We start from the raw sequence: 6,670 nt of genomic DNA on the forward strand, positions 1-6,670 counted from the left end.
AGAATCAGTACAGCCCGAACCTTAGAAGAGTAGACATGTAACTATACACGTCAGTCTGCCACTATTGTTCTGGGACTTATATGACATACAGCGAACATACAGCAAAAAAAGGCGGAAACGGATCAATAATTTGAGGAAACCGATCAAAAATATGGGGAAACAGATCAATTTTAAAGTTTTAGAAAAAAGCGGAAACGGATCAAAAAAAAGCGGAAACGGATCAAAAATTTGAGGAAACCGATCAACAAATTGAGATTTTTAAAGTTTTTGAAAAAAGCGGAAACGGATCAAAAAAAAAGCGGAAACGGATCAAAAATTTGAGGAAACCGATCAACAAATTGAGATTTTTAAAGTTTTTGAAAAAAGCGGAAACGGATCAAAAAAAAACAGAAACGGATCAAAAATTTAAGGAAACCGATCAAAAATATGGGGAAACAGATCAATTTTAAAGTTTTTAAAAAAAGCGGAAATGGATCAAAAATATGAGGAAACAGCCCAAAAATATTGGGAATCCCCTCAAAAATATTGGGAAATCCCTCTAAAATATTTGAATAAAATAAAGGGGAAACGGATATACAATTCTGGGAAATCGATCAAAAAAAAAGAGGAAACTCCTCAAAATTTGAATTTAGAGGGATTTCCGAAAAATTTGAAGAAATCGCGGAAATGCCTCAAAAAAACCGGTTTTTGAGGGGTTTCCGCGTATTTTTGATCCGTTTCCGTGTTGAGTCGTTTCCGTGTTGAGGCGTTTCCATGTCACCAGGATGAGGAGATGGGAGGATGTTCCGCAGATTCTCTGGGACGTCATTATTAGTTTGACAGAACTCAATAAGGAGATGAGAAGCATCCTGTTCCCTACTCCTGGGGACACTGGATCCCATCAGTCCCCTGTTGTCCCCCAAATTAAGGTATGGGACACAGGGAGGGCTTGTGAGCGTGAATACAGACTGTATCCTGAATCTAGTAGAAAAGAGATCAGTGACAGACCGTCCAGCCAGGTGTTGGATCTACTCTGGATCATGAACGAGCGGATCAACCAGCAAACCTGGAATAATAGAGATATAGAACTGATTGACGGACTGAATAATATATCAGTCATGCACACTAGACTTAGTAAATTAACTGAGAAGGTGCTCAATGGTCAAGCTAAGGAACCTAACATGTAAAGGGATCATGGCTGATCATTATTATCAGATTATCTCCATGTATTAGTATGTATGCATTTATGAATATGTAAATAAATGTATCAACACTAAGGAAAGCATATTTATTACTTTGGGTGTTAAATATTTCATGAGCAAGGTTTACTCTGCATGATGGAGATAGCCCAAAGTATAATGTTGCAAGGTTGCAAAGATAGCAATTGCATAAGGGTTAGGTCCGAGTGATGGAAATAACCCGATGTGCAATGTTATCAGGTTGCAAAGATAATTGATCTTATACAAGTTAAATAACTTGAAGTGTGATCTTATCAAAGCTTGCTAATTTAAGTTTGCCAATTTATTGCACATTTTTAGTAGTAAGAGAATACTACATTAATCTATATATCTGCAATTTACAAGTTGAACCTGCCTCATATATTTAATCTTTTCTTCACAAACTTCTAGATTTGACCAATTTGAAGATGATTTCTGGTATGTCCTGGAGTTTGGTAGGATAACCCACATAATAGGTCAGAATGTTATGCTTATGATTTACTCCACGTAGATGGATTCCTCTGGTCTATTACCTAAACCCTGATATACAACCTGAACAAGCATTAGGAAAAAATTTCATTTCTACTAATATCATTCTTCTTCTACCATTGTTCTTAAAAATTAGTTTTGAGCACAGGAATGGATTGCTCTGATCTAAATACCTATAAAATTACACACAACATGAAAAACTATGATAGGTTGAACCCGTAATTACCCTATGGCCAGCAGCGTGCCAACCAGAATCGTAAAATTTTTTTTTTACCCAAGAAAGAGAATCCTTGTCTCTAGTACCCCAGAATTGACATACTACATGCAAAACATATGACAGGATGACCCAGAAGGTGACAGCTGGCTGCTAGCACGTTGATCAGAGTAGTTTTACAAAAGCTTTTACTAAGAAATGGATACTTGTGCCCAATTACCTATAAATCGACATACAACATGTAAAATATGTGGGAAGATGACCCATAATGTAAGTACCGGATACTAGCGTGCTTGTCAGAATGCTCTAATATTTATTTTGACCTCAGAAATGAATTCCTATGCCAAATTACCTATAAATTGACATACAACATATAAAAAATGTACTAAGATGACCCATAATGTAATGGTTGGCAACTAGAAGGCCGGTCAGAATGCTCCAATATTAAATTTGACCTCAGAAATGAATTTCTTGTGCCAAATAACATATAAATCGACATACAACATGTAAATATGTGGAATGATGACCCATAATGTAACTGCCAGCAACTAACCCGCCGTTCAGAATGCTTGAATATTTATATTGACCTCAGAAATGAATTCCTCATGCCAAATTACCTATAAATCGATATACAACATGTAAAAAATGTACTAAGATGACCCTTAACCCATTAGTGACGAGACAAAATTTTTTTTCTGATCTTGCTGAAATTCACAGGGTTAACTCATTATAGTGTCCATAGAGTAGATCTAAAGTTTCAATTTTTTTCAATAAAGGGTTGTGGAGATACAGAGGCCGGCCAATTTTGTCCGGCTCGGACCAGGTCAAAATTGACCGCCCGGTCAATTTTGACCGTCTGCAGCAGGAAACGGTCAATTTTGTCCGTCTCGGCTCGGACAAAATTGACCGGGCGGTCAATTTTGACCGATGCCGAGACGGACAAAATTGACCGGGACCTTATCTCTACTTAACTTCATTGAAAAAAATTGAAACTTGAGGGGGTGGGGTGGTGTTTATCATCTATACAGGGGGGTGTGCATGTACTAAACAGGGTGTGTGTGTATATTTACTACACTAGGGGTGGTTTATATATACTATACAGTCAGAATTTAAAGATGTTGACATTGTATTTACCTCCCAAGTGAAGCCGGTTTAACCTATCGACCTGTCACCTATTTGCAAAACTTGGTATACATGTAGGAAGGATCTGGAATAAAACGAGACGACATTTGGTTTAAAAATGAAGGCGCTAAAAATTAAAAACCTTACCCGGTCAAAATTGACCGTCCCGTCACGAATGGGTTAATGTAATGGTGGCTACTAGCGGTTTGGTCAGAATGCTCCAATGTCAATTTTGACCTCGGAAATGAATTCCTTGTCCCAATTTTGCTATAGTTTGATGTATCTCGTGCAACTGTTATTCTACCTTGAGCCAAATTTAACACATAAGTATTCCAAGGTATTTTCTGTTAAGCCAAAAATCAGCCTCCTATGACAATTCTAAATTCTAATATAAGTTTAAACACTGTTTTCCGGAGAATAAGATGTTTCATGCCCCCCCTTTTCTGTAATTGAATTAGGGGATAGTAACACAGAGGTATTAGAGACCATACACCCTTATTTGTGATACTTTAAAGCAAGGAGATTTATTTCCTGTATTGTAAACTAAGGTTTTTCCATTATTAAAGAATAAATGAGCACTAAATTGATTTGTCTGGAAGATTTGATATCAATCCATTGGATATATTCCATAAGTTTTAAAAATGTCCACCAATTTTTTAAATTAAACCTTAATGAATGCTACAGTGTCTAAAATGACATATTATTATATACCTTGTAGATTATTTTAATTATTTCAAGCTTTATTTTCTGAATAATTAGGCTTTTTTAATCTTTCTTTAGATTTGTATATTTTTTTACAACTCATAACCTAGAAATATACTGACATAACAATTTAAAGGACTTGGTCATTTGTCTTATATCTTTTTAATTTGTTAAAGAGAAAGCTTTCTCCTAAATTTAATTTTTACAAAAAGCTCAATTTGGTAAAAAAATTTAACTTTTTCCCCTTCATTTAAATTTTTTTGTTAACACATTAGTTGTAATAGAGTTTGATAAGCACCTGAGTTTCATTGTGTGTGATGAAGGAAAGAAAAAAGAGAAATAAAGTTAAACCTGCTGCAGAGCATAACACCCACAACCAAATAATCTAATATTTATTTCAGTATTCAATGTATGGCAACATGAAATAAAAGTTTGTGCAACAGTAGGTTTACCGGGTTTAATGGCTTAAAAAAGGCCATGAAATCAATTTCATTTCCAGGTCTGGTCATGAAACAAAATGTGTCCAGACGAAACATACTGCCTCCAAAATCTGCAACCTAGAATACCAAAAAGATTTCCAGAGATGATTTTGTTTTTGATGTACTATATCAATGAATGTCCTATCCTGTTCCAGAGAATCATATTTGATTGATAGAAACATGGGTTTAAAAATTCATTGGGATAATTTGAGTGAGTTAAATATTTAATCTGTAGCCTAAAGTTATAGTTTAAAATTACTCATGATTATCCTTTAAGCTAAACTCATAACTTTTAGTTATATTCTCAGATTGCTAAAATATAATTATTTTAAATTCTAATCTTGTGGTGAAATCTACTTAACTTAACCAACCTGAGTTCTGTCAAATGTTACAAAAAGCCCAGCCCCAGCTACATCAATCTCTCCTCTCTCAAGCATACCAATTAATCCATTGAATACAGAAGCTTTTCCATTGTATTTTACTCCACCAAAAACCTATCAGATTCAAATTTACTTGACTGCAAAGATGGAAATTAAGGTAAGCCTTTTTCCTAAAATTGATGAATTCCATTCAAAGGATTATTATTTGCTATGAGGTCTTGTACTAGAAGCCCAGCCTCTTGACCATCCAGTAAACTTTCCTTTGCATTAAAATGTACACAAATTGTTGTATTACTATTACTTAATAGTTAAGAGTAAAAGGTGATTGTGTCATAAATGAGAGTGGTAAAACTGTAAAAACCAGTGGGATAGGTCCTTAACCAATGGCATTACAAATCAATCCTTGTTATCCAAAAAAAGGGATCAATAAAAAAGCAAAATTACATGAAGGAATGAAAATGTGTTTATTGGAGATGAAGGAAATCCAATCCAAGATTATTTTCATGATTTGTACACCCCAGGAGGAACATGTATGTTAAATTAGAAATGAGGGATTTAACTTCATAAGTCCTTACTTTAGACCCCATCAAACCATCAATAGTGGGAACTAGCTTATATGTAAAGTTCATAATTTTGCTCATTGCATCAAAAGTTGATCCAACTTTTCCTTCAAGTTTGTCACCCCTCTTCCTAGAGTAAATTTAGAGAAAATAATGATATGATTAAATTATTAAGTATTCAGAGCCGGGGATTTAAAAAACTCAAGAAAATACAGCTCAGGTCTAAACTGTCGTCGCGCCTTATTTACGGCTTGAGCTTTGGGATTCTAACTGCATCTTATATCCTCAGAGTTGTGTTCAAAAACCAGTTTAATATTCTATTTGGCGGATTTTCATCGCAGGAATTGGCACATTCCAGGTTTTTATGAGAACAAGATTTAACATCAAGCCATATTCTCCACTAAAGCCAACCAAGGTCAGTTTTATGTTCATTGGGCCTAACTCCTGAGTGGAGCCTAAGATCTTGCAGCTGTCAATCACATGACACAAGCTGTCGTCAGAGATGAGTCTAAGATTGGGTCTTAAACTAGCTGGGTTTAAAGAATTACGACCCGAGCAGAAGCTTTTAAATTGTGGGCTCTGAGCCCGCGATTTGAAAGCTTCGGCTCGAGTCTTAATTCCTTTAACGCAGCTTTAAGACCCAACTCTAAAGACAGCTTGTGTCACGTGATTGACAGCTGCGAGATCTTAGGCTCGACTTAGGAGTTAAGCCCAATGAAAATAAAACCGACCTTGGTTGGTTTTAGTGAAGAATAAGGCTCAATGTTGGGTCTTATTCTCATCAAACCCCGGAATGCGCCAATTCCAACTATGAAAATCCGCCAAATACAACATTAAACTGGTTTTACGAACTAAATTCTGTTGAAAAATAGTTGCAACTTAAATCCGAAAGCCTGAGCCGTATATAAGGCTCAACAACAGCTTAGACCCGAGTCATATTTTCTTGAACTTTTTAAATCGCCGGCTCAGTTATTTTATTTTAAATAGTTACTTGGTTAAAACAGTTGCAGTGGAGTAGCCAACAGTTAATGTTATGCCTTGCAAGTCAATTCTATATACAATACAAATGTAAAACTCAGACTTACTTTAGAAGCTTTCAAGTCAACTCGATTTACAATTCAAATATGATACTCAGGTTTACTTTATAATCTTGCAATTTAATTCTATTTACAATACAAATATGAAACTCAGATTTACTTTATAATCTTGCAATTTAATTCTATTTACAATACAAATATGAAACTCAGGTTTACTTTATAATCTTGCAATTCAATTCTATTTACAATACAAATATGAAACTCAGATTTACTTTTAAAATTATTTTATCTAGTGCTAGTGCTGATTAATGGACACTTTTTTATAATTTGTTTGTTATCAGTTTTAAAATACTCATAGTGTTAATCATGTTCAGTTTGTTTAAGTTCCAACTGAAACAAATTAATAGATGGAATAGATAATTGCAGTTGGAGGCAAGTGTTAAAATTCATTTATTGTTTACTGTGCTAATATTAATAAATAAAAGTTTCAA

The 6,670-nt window shown here is 34.7% G+C and overlaps 1 long non-coding RNA gene across 1 annotated transcript; it reads right to left on the reverse strand.

The window, feature by feature from the left end:
- Positions 1–4,021: 4,021 nt before the first annotated feature.
- Positions 4,022–4,690, reverse strand: LOC111708615 (uncharacterized). Its single transcript, XR_002766700.1, has 3 exons — positions 4,574–4,690; positions 4,176–4,280; positions 4,022–4,108 (listed from the first exon to the last, which is right to left on the reverse strand). It is a non-coding gene; the product is annotated as an uncharacterized LOC111708615 (long non-coding RNA).
- Between the last annotated feature and the right edge of the window lie 1,980 nt (positions 4,691–6,670).

Source organism: Eurytemora carolleeae, unplaced genomic scaffold (assembly GCF_000591075.1).
Source record: "Eurytemora carolleeae unplaced genomic scaffold, Eaff_2.0 scaffold877, whole genome shotgun sequence".
Classification (NCBI taxonomy): Eukaryota; Metazoa; Arthropoda; class Copepoda; order Calanoida; family Temoridae; genus Eurytemora; species Eurytemora carolleeae.